The sequence below is a fragment of the Capra hircus genome, chromosome 22, assembly GCF_001704415.2.
Source record: "Capra hircus breed San Clemente chromosome 22, ASM170441v1, whole genome shotgun sequence".
NCBI lineage: Eukaryota > Metazoa > Chordata > Mammalia > Artiodactyla > Bovidae > Capra > Capra hircus.
Window position 1 is genome coordinate 26,188,820 of NC_030829.1, and position 24,958 is coordinate 26,213,777.

A 24,958-nucleotide genomic window follows, 5' to 3' on the forward strand; every position below is an offset into this window, starting at 1 on the left:
TAACAAAGAATCTGCCTGCCAATGCAGGAACAGCAGGAGATGTGGGTTAGATCTCTGGGTTAAGAAGATACCATGGAAGAGTAAATAGCAACCCACTCCAGTATTCTTGCCTGGAGAATCCCAGGGACAGGAGTCTGGCGGACTTAAGTCCATGGGATTGCCAAGAGGTGGACATGACTGAGCAACTAAGCATGCATGCACTAATAAGCACTTATTTTAGATACCGCTTTCTATATGCAAAAATTACGATCAACTACTTATGCACATTATTTCATTACATCTTTATGTCAGCCTATGATTTAAGCTCAATTTTACCCTCGACATGCTTCCCTGGTGGCTCAGACAGTAAAGCGTCTGCCTGCATTGCGGGAGACCTGGGTTTAATTCCTGGGTCAGGAAGATCCCCTGGAGAAGGAAATGGTAATCCACTCCAGTACTCTTGCCTGGAAAATCCCATGAACAGAGGAGCCTGATAGGCTACAGTCCATGGGGTCTCAAAGAGTCGGACATGACTGAGAGACTTCACTTACCCTCGACACTTCAATTATGAACACATGCTTCGTTCAGTTCAGTTAATTTCACTTCAGTTGCTCAGTTGTGCCCAACTCTGCGACCGGATGAACCACAGCACACCAGGCCACCCTGTCCAACTCCAACTTCTGGAGCTTACCCAAACTCATGTCCATTGAATTGGTGATGCCATCCAACCATCTCATCTTCTGTCATCCCCTTCTCTCCCTGCCCTCAATATTTCCCAGCATCAGGGTCTTTTCAAATGAGTCAGCTCTTCACCTCAGGTGGCCAAAGTATTAGTTTCAAGTTTTGGCTTCAACATCAGTCCTTCCAATGAACTCTAAGGACTGATCTCTTTTAGGATGGACTGGCTGGATCTCCTTGCAGTCCAAGGGACTCTCAAGAGTCTTCTCCAACACCAAAGTTCAGAAGCATCAATTCTTCGGCGCTCAGCTCTCTTTACAGTCCAACTCTCACATCCATACATGACTACTGGAAAAACCATAGCCTTGACTAGACAGACCTTTGTTGGCAACGTCTCTGCTTTTTAGTACGCTGTCTAGGTTGGTCATAACTCTCCTTCCAAGGAGTAGAAGTGAAGTGAAGTTGCTCAGTCGTGTCCGACTCTTTGCAACCCCATGGACTGTAGCCCACCAGGTTCTCCGTCCATGGGATTCTCCAGGCAAGAATACTGGAGTGGGTAGCCATTTCCTTCTCCAGGGGATCTTCCTGACCCAGGGATTGAACCCAGGCCTCCCGCATTGCAGGCAGACGCTTTAACTTCTGAGCCACAAGGGAGGTGTAAGCATCTTTTAATTTCATGGCTACGATCACCATCTGCAGTGATTTTGGAGCCCCCCAAAAATAAACACTGTCTCCACTGTTTCCTCATCTATTTGCCATGAAGTGATGGGACAGATGCCATGATCTTAGTTTTCTGAACATTGAGCTTTAAGCCAAATTTTTCACTCTCCGCTTTCACTTTCATCAAGAGGCTCTTTAGTTTTTCCTTCACTTTCTGCCATAAGGGTGGTGTCATCTGCGTATCTGAGGTTACTGATATTTCTCCCAGCAATCTTGATTCCAGCTTGTGCTTCTTCCAGTCCAGCGTTTCTCATGATGTACTCTGCATAGAAGTTAAATAAACAGGGTGACAATACACAGACTTGACGTACTCCTTTTCCTATTTGGAACCAGTCTGTTGTTCCATGTCCAGTTCTAACTGTTGCTTCGTGACCTGCATACAGCTTTTTCAAGAGGCAGGTCAGGTGGTCTGGTATTGCCATCTCTTTCAGAATTTTCCATAGTTTATTGTGAACACATAGTCAAAGGCTTTGGCATAGTCAATAAAGCAGAAATAGATGTTTTTCTGGAACTCTTTCTCATTTTTGATGATCCAACGGATTTTGGCAATTTGATCTCTGGTTCCTCTGCCTTTTCTAAAACCAGCTTGAACATCTGAAAGTTCACAGTTCACATATTATTGAAGCCTGGCTTGGAGAATTTTGAGCATTACTTTACTAGCGTGTGAGATGAGCACAATTGTGCGGTAGTTTGAGCATTCTTTGGCATTGCCTTTCTTTGGGATTGGAATGAAAACTGACCTTTTCCAGTCCTGTGGCCACTGCTGAGTTTTCCAAATTTGCTGGCACATTGAGTGCAGCACTTTCACAGCATCATCTTTCAGGAGTTGAAATAACTCTACTGGAATTCCATCACCTCCACTAGCTTTGTTCCTAGTGATGCTTTCTAAGGCCCACTTGACTTCCCATTCCAGAATGTCTGGCTCTAGGTGAGTGGTCACCTGGGTCATGAAGCTCTTTTTTGTACAGTTCTTCTGTGTATTCTTGCCACCTCTTCTTAATATCTTCTGCTTCTGTCAGGTCCATACCATTTCTGTCCTTTATTGAGCCCATCTTTGCATGAAATGTTCCCTTGGTATCTCTAATTTTCTTGAAGAGATCTAGTCTTTCCCATTCTATTGTTTTCCTCTATTTCTTTGCATTGATCGCTGAGAAGGCTTTCTTATCTCTCCTTGCTATTCTTTGGAATTCTGCATTCAAATGGGTATATCTTTCCTTATGCTTAGAGAAGTTACCTAGTAGGCCCTCGGTCACACAGATAGTAACAGAGCCAAAATTTGACCTCAAGTGATAATACTGGATTGTGTAGATTTGTATTGAACATGCCACACTTCATAGTCTTTAAACTCAGTATTCTTGCCTGGAAAATTTCATTGTCTGAGAGACCTGGTCGGCTACAGTCCATGGGGTCACACAGAGTCGGACATGACTGAGCGTACATGCACAAACTCATATCATTAGCACAATTACAGCAGTTGTTTAGCACAGAAAAACAAATCCAACATCAAGAACCCCCATTACTCACCCCCTTGAAGGGCAGACAGTTGCTCCAGAAGGGAGTGGTGTTTTCTATTTGCAACAGGATTGGTAATTCTAGTAAGCGAAGACAATGCAAACCTAGCTCATTTACTAGAAAATTAAGATGTAAACCCAAGCTTTACAGGAACTCAGCTGGCTACAGATAGGAAGAGAGGACAGCATGCGTGTAGGAAAACATCAAGTTTCCAGCCTGACTCAAGCCAGTTCTGAGTCAATCTATACCACCCTCAACATCTCAGGGTACCATTCAATAGTAAAAGGAGCTTATCTCTCACCTAAAGCTCCTTTCATCTGTGTGAGCCTTTGCTTCTTTTTGGTCAATGCTGCTGGCTGGCCTTTTCTGGGAATCTTTTTGATATAGACAATGAAATTTTAATTTAATGTTTCTCCATGTGGCTCAGAGGGTAAAGCGCCTGTCTACAATGCGGAAGACCCAGGTTTGATCCCTGGGTCGGGAAGATCCCCTGGAGAAGGGAATGGCAATCCACTTTAGTACTATTGCCTGGAGAATCCCACGGACAGAGGAGCCTGGTAGGCTACAGTCCATGGGGTCGCAAAGAGTCAGACACGACTGAGCAACTTCACTCACTCACTCACTCACTCACTCATGTTCTGTTATTTTACTCTGGAGCAATAATTTTCAATGCAGATAAGGGTGCTATTTCATTTCCCAGAGAACGTTTGGCCAGATCTGGTGACATTTTGGATTGCCATAATGGGGGTGATGCTACTGGCATCTAGTGGGTAGAGGCCAGGGATGCAGCTATACCTACATGCTACATTGCACAGGACTGGCCCTTACAACAAAGAACTACTCAGCCCCAAAAGTCAACAGTGCTGCTGTTGGAAAACCCTGCACTAGTTGGAATTTAATATGATTGTGCATTGCAAAATGCTAACCTCAAATCACTACAGCTGATCAATGGTAACTCTAATCTCTCTTTTTTTCCAGTGCTGTTTTCTATTTGTAGGATGGTGCTAATAAAGCTCTGTAATTTGATACTCCTGCTGCCATTGCTAATGTATATTTCTTGGTCATATAACTGCTGTTAAGAATAGAAGTGCAAAAGATGCACAAATCTATTGCTGCCAATTTTATTTTTCCTCCTAATAGTAAAGAGAGATAGTTAAAAATTCCCTTTGCATCTGCTGTTTTTCTCACCCTGAATGTAGTTTCATTTAAAATGTGAATCCATGGTCAAAAACTACAGAGGCTTAAGCATTTCCTACTCGGAGATTTTAACACTGCAAGATATCACAATGGTGCTGATTCCAGAATACTCTATTTTATCTGTCCAAAAATGAGAATCACGGGAATAAAATACCATTAAAACAAAATACCTTATGTTTCTCAATGTGTCTCTCCATTTAAAATTGGCAGCTAAAGACCCACCATGGTAACGAGGATGAACTCAGTTTTTCCAACATGAAGCAAATTTCAAAAAAGGTTTTGCTGTGTCTTTGCCTTTCACGGAATTCATAAAGGTTAATATGGAGGTTACTCATCACTGTTAGTAAAAATGAGCCCTTAGAAGAGGCAAAGCAAATGTTTGAAACGTGAACCATGATGTTTACAGAGGCAGAACTTATTGCAAAGAGGTACTATTGTACCAGTTGGGCCCCAAAATTTTGCTCTCTGCTTTAAGTTTGAATCAGTGTCTATAATACAGACATGCCTCAGAGATTTCTGGGAAAACTTATATCCTAAATCTAAATTATCCCAAGCTCCCTCCATTCTGCAGAACTGTTCACCAGCCAGCCCCTTTGTTTTTGTTATGAATGACTATTAGCCAGGCTATTTAAAGCAACTGATGCATTCAATTGTCAGTTATACATGTCTTTGGAGAGCACCACAAATGAACCACAATTTGATTTAAATCTTTTTCCCTCTTAACCAAAATGGCAGGGTTTGAAAGAGTATAAAAAGTACATCTGTTATCATGACAAAGGCTGGAGAAACAATGAAGAGAAAGATTAGAAGGCAAAAACACCTGCAAATAGAAGTTAAAGACCTTTGAGTAAAGACAGAATGAGACAAATGCCCTCCTGCTCATTTACTCTGTTAGGACAAAGGAAAATGGGAGTTAAATAGGAAAGCAGACCTCTCCTGAATTTCGTTTTCATGTATATGGTATTGATCTCACCATAGCCTTCTTTTGTAAAGTAAACTTATTTATAATTGGCTACATTTTTTTTAATCTTGCTGTGATGCTACAGTTAGTCTTAGTTGTAAATGCAATTAAATGAAATTAAGGAGTTTTCTTCACTCATCCTTCCATTCATTAATATACCCAACAAATACTGACTGTTTGGTACATAAGAGGCAATGTCTCAAGAGAAGAGCCTGACAGTTACACAGCATGGATGTATTAATATGTGTTGCTGCCTAGTAAGTGACTCTGAAATTTTGCAGCACAGAGTAAAATAACCATGCATTATCTCATGATGGCTATGGGCTTCCCTGGTGGCTCAGACAGTAAAGAATCTACCTGCAATGCAGGAGACCCGGATTCGATCCCTGGGTCGGAAAGATCCCCTGGAGAAGGGAATGGCAACCCACTCCAGTATTCTTGCCTGAACAATCCCATGGCCAGAGAAGCCTGGCAGGCTACAGTCCATGGGGTCACAAAGAGTCACACAAGACTGAGCGACTAACACCCACACCCACACACACACACACACACACGATGGCTATGTATGTCAGGAATTCAGGAGCAGACTGTGTGGTTCTGGCTCAGGGTTTCTATGATTTTGCCATCAGTACAGTGGCTGGAGAATCAGCTTCCATGATGATTGACTCCCATGGTGCTGGTTGTTTGCAGGGATCCTCAGTTCCTCCTTGTTTGGGCTTCTCCATGGTCTGCTTGAGTGAAAAGGTGCCTGACTGCCCAGACTGAACAATTTCAAATATAGGCAGCAGTCAAAATCTATTTTATGACCCAGTCTTGTAAGTCATACATTGCAATTTCCGTACTGTCCCATGGGTAAGCAGGTCAGCTATATTTTGTTTGGGAGAAGATTATACAAGGATGTGAATAGCCACATGAGAGGATTACTAGACTGGTTTGTAGGTTGACTGCAAATGGCTAAGGGCTCATTTCTGTGTACAGTGAGTAGATTTTTAGTATGAGCAGCAAAATTCCTTCTCTTATGGAGCTTATATTCTGAAGAAGGCAGATCATAAACTCACATAAATAAGAAATTGTCACCTTTGGATATCCACTATTATCAAGAGAAAGAAGGACAGAGACTAACTGGGTGATGAGACTGGGATATTTTTGATAGGATTGTTAAGTAAGTTTTCTTTCAGATTGCTTTTAAACTAAGATGTAATTGTCAAAAAGGATTCAAGCCTCTGAAGCTCTTTGAAGAAGTATGGCAGGCATAGAGAAAACTTATGCTAAGGATTTAAACGGACACAAGCCTGACTTGTTCAAGGAATAGAAAGAAAGTCAGTGCTCTTGGAGATTAGCATAAAAGAGAAGGGTGGACTGAGACAAAGCCACACAGATAGGGTCACACTAACTCATGTATGCCTTGTAAGTCAGAGTAAGGGATTTCCATTTAATTTTAAGTGAGGTAGGAGGGCATGGCAACTCACTCCAGTATTCTTGCCTGGAGAATCTTACGGACAGAGAAGCCTTGCAGGCTATGGTCCATAGCGTCAGAGTCAAACGTGACTGAAGCAACCTAGCATGCATGCACGCAGGGAAAAAAAAAAAAACAAAAACAGTTGGAAATCATTTCTTTTTCAAGACAAAAGTATTCATCAGGATCAAAGGATACATGGTTGCTTTGATGAGTGTACATTTGGGTTTGTGTATGGGTGTGTGGGTGAGACTGCTGGAAGGGAGAACCGAAGCCTTTCCTTCGGCACCATGGACAGAGACCATAAAGCCTATTTACTGTATGTCCCAAGGACAATGATCCAACTCCAAGTCTTACCTAATGATGTTACCTTCATGAGAAAGACAAAAGGAGTTGGATGATAACCATCTTTCTCCGTTTCTGACTCCCTCCACCAGGCAGAGTTACAGACATGCTGCCAAATACCATTCCATATTACATACATCTCTCCTATTTTAGTTTTTAGTCGTCACGATGTTTTTCTTCTCTCCTCACTCTGTTCTCTTGCTTAAAGACAAGATGATATACAAGTCATCTGTATGTTTCAAGCAACAAATACAATCTTAGCACATAATATATGCTCAGGATACATTTGTTGAATGAACAGACAAATGACTGAGTATGCATGTAAATGACTGAATGTATGTAAAAACAGTATTTTTTGAAAAGAAGAATGAAGTGCCTTCATAAAAGTGACACCAATTATTTGAAGTATGAGAAACAATTAAATTTGGGATGCCTGTACTAGGGACCATTTACCATTTGAATCTCAGAATATTCTTAGATATGAGATATACAGGTATAAAAACTGACTCCTATGATAAGTAGCCAAGAGGGAGTCTGCCTTTGATGCTGTGGTTCTCTAAATCTTAAAATCTTTTGTAAAATAAATTATTATACAAGATTCAAGTATTTCTACTAATTTGTTGCTTCTGGAAATAGCTTTCACTGCCCTCTCAAGCATTTTTATGGTTGGATGCTACATTTGCATTTTGCCAATGGAGTTTATAATTAACTACACATGTCTATGTCTCCAACCTTTTCAGTTAGTTTCTTTTTCTTCCATGGTTTTGCCTCCTCTCTCAAATGATGATTTCCTTACTGAAATTTTGCTCTCTCTGCTATAAAAATTTGAATTAAAAAAATAGACAGTAAAAATTCTTTACAAAGCATGTTTACCTCTTTAAAGAAAACATGTCATGGAAACATAACAAATGCATGAAATAAATGAACATGATGAAGTTGCACATCAGATATATTAGTATCATTTATTTTAGATTTTAGCCATCTAAGCGATAAAGGTCACTGAAGGGTGGATGTGAAGACAATTAAGGTCATTGGGATTTCCTGGGATTATTAGCTTTCCTTAAAATGGCACCATACCTAGTACTGAGCAAGGACTGCAGAGTGTCAAGAGCTATTTTTAATTATTAAAAGTAATTTCACATGTGGTTTAACAGTCATAATTGGAATTTTGAGTTATGCTTTCCTTGGTAACAACCCATTTCCTTTGTTTGGATAAACCACAGGCACAGAGAGATGAAATATGATGCCCTTTAATATGTGATACTTCAAGAAATTATGTTTCACTGGCAGGCATTTGGCATTTCTGCAGCTGAAATGCAATTTTAGTAAAATACAATAGAGATGAGGCCCTACCATTAATACACCTCCCTCAACTGCTTCTGGGGCTTCAGTAAACAAAGGCGATTGACAAAATGGGTCTGCCTGCTCTTTACAGAAATACTAAGAGCTTGGGAGGGATTGGCAATATACCGCTGTCATCCTGAGTGACTCAGTGGGTTGTAGGGAAGATGGTGCTCCTGACTAACAGCAGAAGCTCCTGTGTGGTAGCTACTAGCTATTTTGGGGGGAAAGGAGGGGTCATATCAGCTTGAAGCACAATATCCCCCGGAAAAACCACTAGCACTGCCGCTTGACACAACTCAGGCTAAATTCACTAAAATTCACTAATTCACTAAATCAATAATTTAGTGAATTTCACTAAATCACTAATTCACTGAATCAGTAATTCACTAAAATCACACTGCTAATAGATGGTTAAGCTGAAATTTAAGGTCAAAATTTGTTTGATCCCAAAATCTAGATTCTTTTCTTTCTCTTTGCACTTGACCAGTTCATTTGCTCTTCATTTAAACTACTTAATTAAAACAAGAAGGACAACTGACTAAACAAGTTTGAAGACAGGGTACACTTGGCCCCTGAAAAGAAGACAGCTTAACTGGTAAGAGGTGGAGTGCGTGGGAAAATGAAAGAGGCTTTTGGCTGAAGAAGACATTTGTGTGCTGGGGGCGGCAATCCATGTGGTTAAATAGAGAATGCAAAATCAGTTACTTCAGCAGGTCAGATAAGAGGAGGCCAATACCATACAGGTGACAAGACTGACTGGACTTTGAGGTCTAAAACCTAAAGTCTTAACTAGTAGACTATATCATCTTAACATGGAATTATCATATATGATTTTACATTCACTGCATTTGAATATATATTTGTGAAAATCGTTCAGTCATGTCTGACTCTGTGACCTCATGGACTATAGCCTGCCAGGCTCCTCTGTCCATGGAATTTCCAAAGCCAGAAACCTGGAGTCAGAAGCCATTCCCTTGTGTGGCCCAAAGGATGAAAAATATTTAGTACTGGTCCTTTGCAGAAGAATGCCAACTTCTGATATATGCTATGCTGTGCTGTGCTGTGCTTAGTTGCTCAGTTGTGTCTGACTCTGTGTGACACCATGGACTATGCCAGGCTCCACTGTCCATGGGATTCTCCAGGCAAGAATATTGGAGTCAATTGCCATTGCCCTTTTCCAGGGGATCTTCCCAACTCAGGGATCAAACTCAGGTCTCCTGCACTGCAGGCGGATTCTTTACCGTCTGAGCCACCAGGGAAGCCCTTTCTCTCTCTCTCTCTCTCACACACACACACACACACACACACACACACACATATATATATATATAAAATACACATATTTATATATGTATGTATTAATATGACATGATCAATCATAAGACACAATATAGTAAAATTCAATATATGGTATGCTGAAGCTGAAGCTGACTGCTATTGCTTATGATTACCAATCTCTGCCCAGCTCACATTCAGTGATGTCATGTTAGTAACATATTATCGGTCATTGTTGTCGTTGTTGTTCAGTCACAAATTTGTAACCAGCTCTGCAGCACGTGAGATTCCTCTGTCTTCCACTATCTCCCAGAGTTTACACAAACTCATGTCTGTCAGTCGGTGATGCCATTCAACCATCTCACACTCTGCTGCCCCCTTCTCCTTTTGCCTTCAGGCTTTCTGCCAGCATCTGAGTCTTTCCCAGTGATGTGACTCTTCACATCAGGTGGCCAAAGTATTGGAGCTTCAGCTTCGGCATCATCCTTCCAGTGAATATTCAGAGTAGATTCCCTTTAAGATTAACTGTTTTCATCTCCTTGTGGTCCAAGGGGCTTCCAAGAGTGTTCTCCAGCACTGCAATTTGAATGTGTCAATTCTATGATGCTTAGCCTTCTTTACAGTCCAACTCTCACATCTGAACGTGACTACTGGAAAAACCATGGCTTTGACTATATGGACTTCAGTCAGCAAAATGTTATCTCTGCTTTTTAATATACTGAAGGGGTTTTTCATAGCTTTCCTTCCAAGGAACAAGCATCTTCTAATTTCATGGCTGAAGTCACCATCCACAGTGATTTTGAAGCCCGAGAAAATAAAATCTGTCACTGCTCCCATTTTTCCCCTTCTATTTGCCATGAAGTGATGAGACTAGATGCCATGATATTAGTTTTTTCTCATGTTGAGTTTCAGACCAGCTTTTCCACTCTCCTCTTTGACCCTTATTAGAAGGCTCTTTAGTTTCTCTTCACTTTCTGCCATTAGAGTGGTATCATCTGCATATCTGAGGTTGCTGATATTTCTCCCAGCAATCTTGATTCTAGCCTGTGATTCATGCAGTGCAGCATTTTGCTGATGAAATCTGCACATAAGTAAGCAGGGTGATGACATACAGCCTTTTCATGCTCCTTTCTCAATTTGAAACCAGTCCATTGTTCCATGCCCTGTTATAACTGTGGCTTCTTGACCTGTATACAAATTTCTCAGGAGGAAGGTAAGGCGGTCTGGTACTCCCAACTCTAAAAAATTTCCACAGTTTGTTATGATCCACACAGTCAAATGCTTTATCATAGTCAGTGAAGAAGAAACAGATGTTTTTCTGGAACTCCCTTGCTTTTTCCATGATCCAATGCATGTTGGCAATTTGACCTCTGGGTCCTCTGCCTTTTTTAAACCCAATGTGTACATCTGGAGTTTTTCAGTTCATGTACTAGTAAAACCTAGCTTGAAGGATTTTGAGCATAACCTAGGTAATATTCATCATGGTAAGACTATGTATTTGCAGCTTGACAGTTGCAAATGATACAAATCTGAGCTGTTTTTCCTGATGAGCTGGTTCAACATTTAACAACATTATTCCCATGTGGCGCTAGGGGTAGAGAACCTGCCTGCCAATGCATGAGATATAAGCGATGTACGTGCTATCCCTGGGTCATGAAGATCCCCTGGAGGAGGGCGCAGCAACCCACTCCAGTATTCTTGCCTGGAGAATCTCATGGAGCCTGGCAGGGCTGTAGACCTCAGGGTCTCAGAGTCAAACACGACTGAAGTGACTTAGCATGCAAGCATGCATTGATTATATTATATAATTTTATAGCTAGTGGAATAAGCACCCATGTCTGCTATTTAATTGTGAGTTCTCAAGTGAAAGGATTTATTTTAATGACATCTTGTTTAGAGCTTGTCTATATATAGCACAGTGCCTAGCACAGAGTTGGTGCTCAGTAAATTATTTTTGCATGAAGGAGCAAGTACTTTGCAGCATCTTTCACAGCTTTTACAATATTTACTTCCATTAGCCTAACAGTATCGGTGTCTGTAATATCACTACAGTGGGTTGCCAAGGGATAAAACATACAAAGTCTGAAGTGCAGTTCTTTGCTTCTCAACTGAATTGCTTCACAGGGCAGAAACACACTGCATACATATCAAGTACCTAACACTTATTTCTACCTAGGAGGCTTGGAAGGATACTGCTGCTCAGGGGACAAAAGTGAAGTCTTCAGCAGTTCCAAAGTGATTAAACATACACCTAAAATACAAATACTTGAGTTATTTGTGTATGCTTGCCTTTATACTTTTTTCTTTTGTTTCCTTTTTGTCCCTTTCATTTGCTCTGTCTTGCCTTTGATGTGATCCACACATTAAAAGCCTAGGTTCTTGTTATCAAAGAGAATTCTTTCCAAAATTATAAAAACACAACCTCAAAGAGTTCTCACAAATGTGGTTGAGCGCCAGAAACCATTTTTATCGCAGATTAACATAGGCTTTGGCATCTGAAAGACTAATAATGCATCCCAGCTCTGTACTGACCAACTATGTGATCATGGGCCTCAGTTTTGTCTTCTGTAAAATAGATATAAAATGCCCAGCACAAAAGAATAAATCCAGATAATGTGTTGAAGTACTTTTCACAATGCCTAGGCTCTAATGAGCATTTAGTAAGTGGTCGATTTTTTTCAGTATCTAGCACAATGAGCTTAAATTAATATATTTTGAATGAATGATTAAATGAGAAACCAAACAGCTCCTGAAGATTTAAATATTCATTCCTTTATTTTCAGAGCTGTCCATTAGTACTTTCGGAGAATGCTATATATCTGCACTGGTGAATAAAGTAGTCCACATATGTGAATTAAATTTATGAAAGAGCACTTTCAAGTTAACTAGTCTAGTATAAGGAAATGGCAACCCATGCCAGTATTCTTGCCTGGAGAATCCCAGGGATGGGGGAACCTGGTGGGCTGCCGTCTATGGGGTCACACAGAGTCGGACACGATTGAAGCTACTTAGCAGCAGCAGCAGCAGTCTAGTATAACTGAGCACCTGTATATTTAATTTTATATAAATTTAATTAATTTAAATTCAAATGCCTACAAGTGTGTATGACCTACCCTTTAAACTGAAGTTAAAGGATCAACAATAGAAAACTAGATTATATTTCGGACTCAGAACAAAATTTTCAGACAGTGTTATTCATTGTTTGAACGACAACATAAATAATTTTTTACTTTTTTTCATTCATAGCCCTCCCTTGTCTCTTGTTTATTCTGTTCTCACTCATAAAACTGGAATTGCTTGTGAGATTTTCTACTTTTGTGAGATAGCTTTGTGTATAGTGATTATATCTACACTTCAAAGACCCTACCTGCCTGCCTGGATATATTTAAACTCCAAGTGTTTCTGACAGGCACTGGGGTCACTAATTAGGGCAAGATAAAAGGTGAAAAAAGTTAGAAGGTCCTGAGTGGCCTGGTTTATAGTCATCAAGCCTTTCTTACCATTCAGATGTAGATGCAATCAAAGGTGATAGCAATTTTGCTGTGTTTGCTGCTGATAAAAGTGACCTAACAGCCCTACCAGCTTCACTTGTTCTTAAGTATTCTATTAGAGAGGAATACATAAATTTATTTTAGATAGTTCCCAGAGTAATGAGGAGAAAAGATGCTACATGCATTTTAATAATGTTGTGATAAAGAGGTGCTCTGAGTATATTGATATTTGCAAACACTTAAACCACTAAATCATAAAGCATAATGACTGTCTGAAGTCATTTAACTCTAATTATTTATTTTATGGTTGACAGGGCTGAAAGTGACCGGCTCAGGGACAGAAAGATAGCAGCCGAGATAAGTTTTAAACTCAGGTTTGCTGATTTCTCTGCTCTATTGTACTCTTTGCTGCTGCTGCTAAGTCGCTTCAGTCGTGTCCGACTCTGTGTGACCCTGTGGACTGCAGCCTACCAGGCTCCTCCGTCCATGGGATTTTCCAGGCAAGAGTACTGGAGTGGGGTGCAATTGTACCCTTTAGGTGTTGCAAATAGAAAAGAAAAAAAAAAAAAACAGATCTATTTTGCAAGACTGCTGGAATGCTATTAGCACTTGTAGGCTGGGAAGAGAGTTGTATGTAAATATATTGTAATGTGATACCTTGGGCAAGAGTGTCATTTCTGTATTTTCCCTACTTTAGCACCCCCTCCTTACCCTTAGGCACACATTGACTACAATTCTCTCAGAGGACACAATACCCTCTTGGAGTAAATTAGGCAGGTTGGAAAATTGCATTAACTCTTTCCAGTCCCCAGGGAGCACATTTGGTAAATCCCTGCTTCAGTGCACTAATTTTCCTCCTGGTGTGTGGCTAATGCACTGGGGGAAAGGGAGCTTATCGGGGGTGCCGTGAGGTCAGGGACCACATTATTGCGACTTTATTGCCAATGAGATGAGTTGAAGCCTCCCACATGTAAATCAAAGAGTTAACAATGGGGCCGGGTGGCTGCTCTGGCTTTGTCACTTCAGGGTCACAACTGGACAGGCTGCGATCTGTCTCCTTTCAGACACTTGGGTTGAACAGCCACTGCGTTTTGCAAACCATCAGTCGTGCATCTGCAAAGCCCATACCAGGGTATTACACAGCCTGAGATCACTCAATCTTCAGGACTCATTCTACCCCTACCATCTAATCTACAGGATTGTGAAGGCAAGGTGAGATCGGAAATCTATGCAGTCATTGTTTGGCCCAGTTTTTTCAGTTTCCTACCTTGAGTCAGACACAACTCAATAGCTTCATTTCCCTCCTTACTGCAGAAGAATTGTGTCTAGATTATAAGCGAATATCCCACTCTCTCCCACCCACTCTACATTTCTATACACACTCATACTTGCCTTTTTCTCAAGAAAAACAAACACAATGGAAACTACAATTCTACTAGAAAAAAAAAATGAGACTAGCAAATACCCATCTCGATTCCTAGGGTACAGTTTTTAGAAAAGAAAATAAGAATTTACAATTCTGTGAGCAGAATTATGTGCATGGAAAACCAAACTCATGAAAGTGACTCAATCAGGATTAACGTTCTGGAATCGTCTTCATTTTTCCAGTGGCTGCAGGCTAATATCAAGGGATTCTATAGGGCCCAGGCTTCTGAGCATTCAAGTTCATTAGGCATGCATGTTGTTTTGGCAGGAAGCCACCCTCTTTAAGCAAAACCCAGTCACAGATAAACGGAGGGCAATCATCTCCCAAGTAATAAATGCAGGGCTGTGGAGAGCTGGCTGCCAATCTTGTGGGCTGAGGAATAAAAGGGGTGGAGGGAGCGACTGCGCTTTGTGTCCTTATGATCCCAGAGTGCACAATACAGCTGAAGCCGGAAGAAGCCCCAAGACCAGCTCTTAGAGGCGAGATCAAAGCCACCCATTCAAAGAGTAGTAATGGTACATGTCTGACCTGAGAGGTGTGTTTGTTTCTGGGAACTTAGACATCTCACAGACCCTTTCTATTAAATCTCTGTGGTGTCCTTGGCAAAAGAAGTGAGATGAAAAGTACAGTACAAATGGGGGCACTGAGGCACAGGGAGGTCCGCGGATTAGAGTGAGGGTGACCTCAATGAGGCCGACAGGCAGATAGAAGTTAGAGGGTTGAGGGACCCATCACACATCTTTAGTCAAGGCCACTGGGAGCTCGAATGACACAGTTGGCACATTCCAGTATAACAAACTGAAATATTCACCGGTGTCAGGAAGCAGCAGAAAGGGACAAAGTAGGAGGGTACACGATCATAGGGGACAATGAAGGCTTATCAAGAGCACCTAGAAAACCAGTTGTTTCTTTGGGATCTCTCAATTTATATATACTGGCAATCCAATAGCTTTAAATACAGTAGAAGCCAAGCAAAGCATGTTGATCAGTCCAATCTAGCCTTAGACCAACCTTTGATGCCTTTAGCTTAGGAAATTAAACACATCGGCTCAAAGTTCAAACCTCTTCTTCTGGCTGAATGGCCAGCCTCAGCTTTCCTCTGTTGGTGTTAATCTTGAAGGCATTGAAGCTCCATCTGAACACACATCCCTGGTATTGTTAGTGGTAAAGAACTCACCTGTCAATGCAGGAGACATAAGAGACAGGGGTCTGATCCCTGGTCAGGAAGATCCTCTGGAGGAGGGCATGACAATGCACTCTATTCTTGCCTGGAGAATCCCATGGACAGAGGAGTCTGGTGGGCTACAGTTCATGGGGTTGCAAAGAGTTGGACATGACTGAAGTGACTTAGAACACACATGCTCTGAACACACAACTTGTAAACTTGGTTAAAATGCTGAGATGGCAGCATGATCCTGGCCACTGAAGCCAGGATTCAAAACGGAGATGGCTTGGTGAGGATGTCCTTCTCTTTAAGAAAAACAAAAGACCAGCTAGCTCCTTAGAAAATCAGTAACAAAGATCGGCTCGTATCTTTCTTAGTACAAGACAAATTTTCTAATATTTTGAGGCTCTGTCTTACCAACCAACTCTCTCCACAAACTCAACTTCTATCTCTACCCCATGACCCCTGCTTTCTCCCTGCCTTCACTCCCTGCATATCCTTCTGTCAAACTGCTGTCTGGGTATTCACATCTTTGATTATATTCTAGAGAGGCTAATCTTTGGGATTTTTATAACCCTTGGGGGTGAAAGAAGGGTAAGCTGACTGATGAAATCCCTTCTGCATTAATAGGCGATAAAGTAAAATCCGATCCCCAAGGGCCATCATACAGAAACCCTCTGGTCCTACTTTTATGTGGGTCATATATCTTAATAGGTTTTCAAGCAATTTAGAAGACAAGACAAAGCAGCTGGTAAGGGCCAATTTACAAGGCCTTAGTTCCCAGCAACACACATGCTGCCCTGTAACAAAAGCCCACTTGGCATAAATGAGCCTTTTCCAAATAAAAGACACACACATACACACATATCTTAGAAAGTCTGCTTTATTCAAGCATTCACTTGCTTTATTTCATAGAAAAACATCCTTTTCTTATTTATTTGATGGCCTGCAACATCTGTGCAGTATTTATTTTTCTTCTTAGCTATTTCAAAATGGCCACTCTGGGCCCTGTAAATGCTAGCTGCTTTCAGTTTGTTGTAAAGGGGAGAAATAAAACTGCGGATCCTTTGAGTAAACTAGCAAGCCATGGACCACCTTCATTATATCAGTGCTTCCATGGCAACATTTTCACCAGTCTGGAGGTAAGAAAGTGATAAGTGATTCTACATATGATAATAATTTAGCACTGCAATTTTACATTATGCAAATCTAAAGCAAGCTGTGCTTTGAGGTGTGCCAGTGGGGTACAGTAAGGCTGCCTGAATCAAGACAGGGCAATCCACAGGGGGAGAAAATGAGTTTTGCTCTTCAAGGTGCCTTCTGCTCTGGAATACATTCAGAAAAATTAATCAGTCTCTAACATCGCATGTTACTCTCTCTCATTACAAACCAGAGTAAACAATTACTGCATTAAGCACTCTCTGAGAGGTTTCAAAAGGCCACTGGTGCTTACTGCTGATTTTCATAAATGATCTTCGAGGAGCTCCCCTGGGGATGGGAGATCTGGGGAGGTCTAGGGAGAGGTTAGTGAGGAATGCATCTCATTACCATGATGATGAGATGCAACATGCAGCTCTGGCTATAAAATCGGTTGCCGGGATGTGGGGCTGTGGGTTTCTGGGTTTCTGGGGAAATGTCAAATCTTAATTGATGGCAGACTCCTAGAGGCACTCGTACTTCTTTTCTGAGCCGTGATCATAAGAGGACAAGATTTGGAAGCTGAATCCTGGTTCCAACAATGATGAACTCTCTGACAAGTTAGTAGAAATTGGACAGTATCATCTATACCTTGTAGCGTCAATGTGGGGATCTACAGAGAATAAAGCATTCTGACTTAGGCCCAACCCTGCCCTGGATGTAGGTTCAATGAAGGGTTCTTATTTTATTCATTTATTTATTTTGCCAAGGTCAAACTTCCCTACTAACTGGATCATTTGGTGAAAATAGCAACAGTGCTTCTGCCTTGTATACAGCAATATAGTGTCTTGCAAATTGTCACATACAGTGTATGTAATAACTCAGCTAATATTCTGTCACTGAATAAGCAAATGAATAGAGGACAGTTATTTTCTTTGAAAAGGATCCCCTTTGTCTGCTTTAGAGACTGAGGCAGAAAACTGTGATCAGGATGGTTCAACTCAAGAAATTCCGCTATTCTCCTTGATTCTACCAAGGGAAAGATGTACAGATAAGAAACAAAGTATGAGAACGACAAAGTGTTAAGTCAGTCTTGAGACGAGGCAAATGAGTTTGGAGAAAGAAAATGCACTGAACGGTTAGAGGAGGGAATTTATGGTGAAGCCACATCTCTCCTTTTCTCTTTCTTCAGAACATGATTGATAGTACCTGTCCATTCCTCTCCTGAGGCTTGGAGCTGCAATGATTAGACAACTCTAGAACTTGAAGCCACTTGTAGAAAGAAGCTATCAAATCGATGATTTTGTTTATTACTTCTGTGGCCACAGGGCACAGCTTGCTTTCAGACAAGCATGTCAGCAGAGAGAGGTGAAAGAATGTGATTGGAATATTCAGTGAGTCCAGAGAACATACCTTGCCTTGTTGGTGAGCATCACCTCACCTACACACACACAGTCTTGTTGACAGCTGGATTCACAGCTTACTGACATTATTCTGTGCATGAGAACCAAGGTGTCAGGTGGGATGCCCCGAAGTTGGCACATTAATGTGCCATCATACTTGTTTAGGTCCCAAGTTGACCACTGCAACTGATCGTCAGATAGTATGTTTTGGCCTGAGAGAGCAAGAGCTCCTTTAAATCAACCACAGTATGTAACTAAGGCTGCCTAGAGCAGCTCATGGACAAATAATGCTCTTCCACTTCCCCATGGACCATAATGGAGATCAATGAAATGCTCAAATCAGATATCGCTTTCATAACAGAGAAGGTTTATCAGTAGGTTTATTTTTCCTGACCAAACTTTGTGATAACCTCTGTGTTTATTCAGTTGGGTGGTTTGTAAATTAACGGTATTTACTCAGTATCTGCAATGTGTACCCTACTAGGTCTCATGAGAAAAAGAAGCCCACTATCAACAAATAAAATCCAATGCCTTAGCTTGTCATTCAGTGAAATTAATTATCTCTCCACTGTTTAGCATTTCGGTTTCCACTCCACAGTTTACTACCTCCAGAATCCAACCTTCCAGTTGTTGAAACTACAACTGAAATCAGGTGGCCTGTTTTCAGGTTTGGGCTGTCTGGGAGATATCTTTCCTCCCTTTTTGCTTCACTAATGAAAAAGAGGATAAACAAAAGTTAGGTTCATGTATTGATTCTTCAAAAACCGTTCCCCGACTTTCCTCACTCTCTGCTTTGTAATTTTTGTGGACACACACGTGCATGTGTGTGCATGTGTGTCCTTTGTGTATGTGAACACAGTTCTCTAAAATGCATTGTGGAGGACGTGCTGGTGGTCCAGTGACTAAGAATCTACCCTGCAATGCAGACAGGGGTTAGACAGCTGATCAGGGAACTAAGATCCCACATGACACGAAGCAATTAAGCTCATGTGCCACAACTACTGAGGCTGAGCACCACAACTAGAGAGTATGTGAGCTGGAAGAAAGATCCCACGTGAAGTGACAAAAATTCCCATGTGCCGAAACTAAGACCTGATGCAGCCAAATAAATACATAAATAATAAAATGCATTGTGATGGGCAGAACAAAGTGCCCTCACCACCACGGAAGACATTCACATCCTAATTCCTGCAAACTGTGAATGTGCTATTTTATGCGGTGAAAGGATCTTTGTCAATGAGATTAAGTCACACATCTTGAGATGGTGAAACTATTCTGGACTATGCCATGTAATCTCTAGGATCCTTAAAAATGGAAGAGGGAGGAGGCAGGAGTGTCAGTCAGAAAAGCTGTGATGATGGAAGCAGAGGATGCAATGATGTCACTGCTGTCTTTGATGATGGGAGGGTCTAAAGACGAGGAATGGAGGTAGCATCTGGATATATTGGAAAAGAGAAGAAAACAGATTATTCCCTGGAGTTTCCAGAAAGAATGCAACCCTATTAAAAACATGAGTTTAACTCACTGAGACCCATTTGAGACTTTTCTGACCTCCACAATGGTAAGATAACAAATTCATGTTTTTTAAGCCACTAAGTGTGTGGTAATTTGTCACATCAGCAATAATAGACTAATACACACTCATAACATTTTATTGGATTTATTTGTGCCCAGGTCTTTCTCCTTCCACAGGACTAACTATGTTTTCTGAGGTAGTTTAAAATAGCTGCCCTATGTTAAAATTATTCATTTCAGGTCCTGAGCTAATTACATGTATTACCTCATCTGATATTCAAATAACTGTACAACATTAGATTATAAAGCAACAGGCATTGATGTACAGTACCTAGTATTGAGTTCAGGTTTCTTGGGTTCTCGGCTTCATTATATACTAGCTCTAGAACCTTGATAAAATTATTTTTTCTCTGATTCAGTTTCCTCATCTGAAAAATGGGGATTAAAATGATTCCTGCTTTTTAGGGCAGTGGTAAGAATTACTTACCTCTTCACCATTATAAGATGAATTCATATAAAGAGTTCAAAACTTATATCTGGCATATAATAAGCATTATGCAAATGTTTAACTACAAAAATTATCATCCTCATCTTAAAGGTAATGAAACTAAGCCCAGAGAACATAATGCAGTTAATCTATAGAACAGAGATGTAATTAAATAAAGCCTAATTACTCAACTTCAACACATAAGATTAACACATGTTTCTTGACTGAATATACTCACAATTCATAAAGTTCTCTATACATGGGAGAAACCACACTTTCAACAACACTAAAGAAACATTGAGAGTTTCTTTAGTGAGAAGAAAATCACTGGTATAATTTGGTGGGCAGGAAGCAAGTGACCATATCACATCAGAATGTAGTATATGACAGTGCCAGGAAGGTTTTATGCTAAGAAGATGATTGGCTTGGTTAGATTAGTACTTACTGAAATAATTATTCACCCTGGATGCTGAAAGCTTCCAATATCAGAACAATAGGTAAGAGCATTTTTGCAGACTTGATAGAAAGGCATGCATTTCTTTGTTAAGCACCTCTCTATGACATAGGTTCTTAAACCTGAGAGCATCAGGTTGCTGGGGGCCACCTCCAAGCACTTCACATTCAGCTGGGCTGGGGTCAGGCTACAAAATCTGTTATTTCTAACAATTAGCAGGCAATGCTAATGCTTCTGGTTAGGAGACCACACTTAAAGACACACTGATCTATAGCAATTATTTCCCCACCGCCTTAGTCCAAGATTACTTCCAAAAGACTCACAAAGGGAATTTAATTGTCTCAATCTAACATTTCAGGGAATTGAAAGGAAAGTCCTGTCTGAGTATTTGTAACAGCATGAAGCCCATTAAAAGTACAAGACTCTAAGAAAGCAAATCGGCTTTATTCGAGAAAGCTTTTAAAGGACTTGCAACATGGAGGAAATGAATCTAAGGCAACGGGTATATCCAATACTCAGTTCTCAATACAGAACCATTTCATTCTATGCTGAGAGTGTCTCCTGACTTAACTGAATGTCTTCGGCCCTCTTCCCAATACCATCCCCATCAGTTTGTCCACACAGCAGGATGGGATTATAGATCTGTATTTCGGTCAAGAAACATTCTCAAGTGACACAACATTGAGCCTAGGCATAGAAGGCTAATCAACCAAAGAAGCTCATTCTTAATAGAAATGCAAAATCATACTTCTTCTCTCTCAGATTGGTCAGGATCTCTCTTAGCAATATTACCATCCAATATGAGAGGAAGAGGACGAAAGAGAGCTGAATATTTTGCCATTTTTTTCTTTTATTTCCTTTTAATATTTCTCATCTAGCTAAGAAATAACTTTGGGCTCACACTTGGAAGTAGGGTTTAAATCAAGGGTTTAAATTAAGGATGAAATATTAAAGCACTGCTACTTAAGAAGAAAAAGAAAGAAAAGTTATCTCTGATCTAAATTGAGGGCAGCCACTGGGCAAGATGAGTGGAAAAGAATGAGCGTATGGTCATGTAAAAATTATCTCAGTCATCTTTAAGATTATTAATCACTCATCAAAATGCAAAAGAAATATCACATTTGAGGATGTCAGACACGAAGAACTATAAGAACAACCACAGGAATGAAAAATGACCTTCAAAATCCCTTAGTTATGAATAACTATACTGCTCAAAGTTTGGTGACAAAGTATCATTTTAACAAAAATGTAAGCAGTGGTTCAACAGGAAAATTGCACATATTTGATTTAATGGAAAAACCACCCCCTACAATTGCTTCCACCCAGCAAATTCTCAAGAGGAGGGTGTGAAAGCAGTTGTAATGCAATGCCAACTCTGAGAACACAATCAACAAGAATGAACTCATATATTCAGTTCAGTCGTCAGCCTCTTAGCTTAAAGATGAGTTGTTGCCCACCTGTAGAGAGAAACTAATGAGCAAAGGCACATTTTCTCTCTCACTTTGCATGGGTGGAGATTTATTTCCCACTTAGTAATATTAAAATTATGAAGCCTAAAGAAAAACCAGACTGAGGACCACGATGCTCTTGCTTACCGGGATATGAGAATGCCAGATCTCCCAGCTTGTTTATTCCTTTCTGTAGTCTTCAGAGCATCTTGTACAGAAGTGCCTTGCCATTGCGAGTTTTGTTACTTAAGACAAGTTATTTTATCTTATTAGTTAAAAATCTTTAACACGCTCCAGTGCTTTGCAGTATTAATTTAATCTTTTCTTTTTAATAATGGATTGATGTAGGTAGGTTTATTATTCCTAATTTGTAGGTGGGAAAACTGAAGCATGAAGAGACTAATGAAACTACCCATGGTTACAACACTGGCAAGTAGAGATTCCAGAATCCTTTACCTGTAAAAACTCCCACAGAAGCTCTATAGACATTTTTGTGTCTTAATGTACACAACTGGGTAACCTACCTTATGCAAAGACTCAATATTTTAATTTTGTAAAGCCCTGAACAAGAACATTGCCTCTGGTCATTGATGGAAATGCGTTAGCTAAAAGTAGTGGTATTAAATAAGCACTTAATAAATGCTTTTTGAATGAGAAAATTGACTTCATGATAGTGAATGAAATCATTACAAGCATAATGAAAATTAATTAAATCCCATGTAGTAGACCATCACTTTTAGCAAAGAGAATTTCCTTTTCTCAAGTCATCTGAGTAATGACCTCTAATAAATTTCCTACATGGGTGGTGTTGAGGACTATGAATGTGAAAAGCATTGTCAGTAGAAAATGTTTTAGCATATTTTTTTTAACTCATTATGGAATCCAGACTGTTGAGAACGAAGGTTAAAAACAATATCTGAGATTGTCAAATGGACTTTGGAATGAGCTTTGAGCAGGATAGAAGGTTGCAGGCTGAAGCAAAAGCAATTAGTTACCCATCATGTGGTTATTGATCTTCCTGTCTTTTTTGTTATCAGGACCTTAAAGGCTAGATAAAAGCTGTGATTTCAATACATCACAATTTGGAGTAAATATGAATAACCTTTAGTACGTTGGGGCTGTATTTTTCTGTGAGATACAGACAGTAACTAGCTTTGACCCCCACAAAGGGGAAGTAATTGTCAAAATCAGATGACACCTTTCAAAGATGGGTGATTCAAAAAATAAATTAGAAGAAGGAAATGCCACTTGGAATAATTGAACTGAATTTAAAAGAACAATAAATATTCCACTTCTGCCACTCAATTTTAAAAGGCCTTTTAACCTCCATTTTCTAGTGAGGTTTGAAAACAGAAAGATCTTTTAATCAAAGAGCTCATATCAGAGTTCCAAATTCTATACCTTGAATGTTTGGAGATAAGTATTTTGAACATAGTCAGATGCTTACTGGAATTCTTAATGAGGAAAATAAAATGACTCTTAAAAAAAATAAGATCATAAGTCTGGTGTTGCATTATCTTGTGAAGACTCGTTTCCTAAATAAAACACATTTTTGAGGAGTTGTATGAATTAGGAGAATCTATGAGCTTGGTCAGGAAATAATTTTATAATCATGGTTATCATAAGCTGGCCAATTATAGCTCATGCCTATTTTTTGGTAAATAAAACTTTATTTGAACAGAGCCATAATTATTCACTTCAAATTACCTCTGGTTGGAGAACTGTGGCCCACAAGGATGAAATATTTACTATCTGGTCCTTTGCAGAAGTGTGCCAACTGCCGGTATCTGTTATGCTGTGCAGCGCTGTGCTTAGTTGCTCAGTTGCGTCTGACTGTGTGTGACACCATGGACTGTACCGGGTTCCACTGTCCATGGGATTCTCCAGGCAAGAATACTGGAGTCGGTTGCCATGCCCTTCTCCAGGGGATCTTCCCAATCCAGGGATTGAACTCAGTTCTCCCACATTGCAGGTGGATTCTTTACCATCTAAGCCACCAGGGAAGCCTGATATATATTATTGGGAATTACAAAAAGAATCAGTTAGGGAGCTATTTGATAGCCATTGGCATATCTTGTAGAGTTACATTCCCTTTAAACAGAGCCACCATTAGTTTTATTGAGAAAAACCTTTTTTTCTAATGAGAACTAACCAATACATTAAAAAAAAAATTAGCTTTTGAGTAATGGCACTACCATTCACTAAAATGTCAGGCAAAACATGAGGATTTATCCTTAATGTCTCTTCTTACCCTGACATTCACTTTATTAGCAAATCCTGGCATGGTTCGCCTTCAACATGTCTCCCTAAGCCACTTGCTGCTTCTAACTTCACTGTTGCAGTCCTAGCACAAGATCTCATCATGTCTCACCTGGACTTCAGCAATAGTAACTTAAAACATTTACTTTTTGCCCCCGCTCCAAATCATTACTATCTAATAGCTAATGGAATGTTTAAAACTCAAGTCCGATCATGGTATCTTCTGTTTAAAAGCCTGCCTTGTCTTGGCATTTCACTCAGAGTAAAATTCAAATTCTGTCCACATCATCTGGACCTACATAGTCCGGCTCCTTTCTGCCTGTGCGTCACTGCCTGCTTGCTTGCTGGGATCCAGCCCTATCTACCTTACTTTCCCTCAAACAGATCAACCTGGCCTTGCCTCAGGGACTTTGCTTTTGTCCCCTCTGCCCCAAATAATCAGCTCCTGGGTCCCTGCATGGTCTACTTCTCATCAGTCAGGTCTCATTACAAGCATAGTCTCAATAAAAAGATTTTCTTGAATCCTCTATTTTATATGCCCTGCTTTATTTATCCTCACAGTCCCTTGCAAGTACATTCCCTGGTTGTTTTCCTGAAGGATTTATCATTTTCAGAAAATGTCTAACTGAGTTATATCTCATTTCTCTTGTCTTGTTACATTTCAGGTCTATGAGAGTAGAGAGTATGCATGTTGAGTTTACTGCTA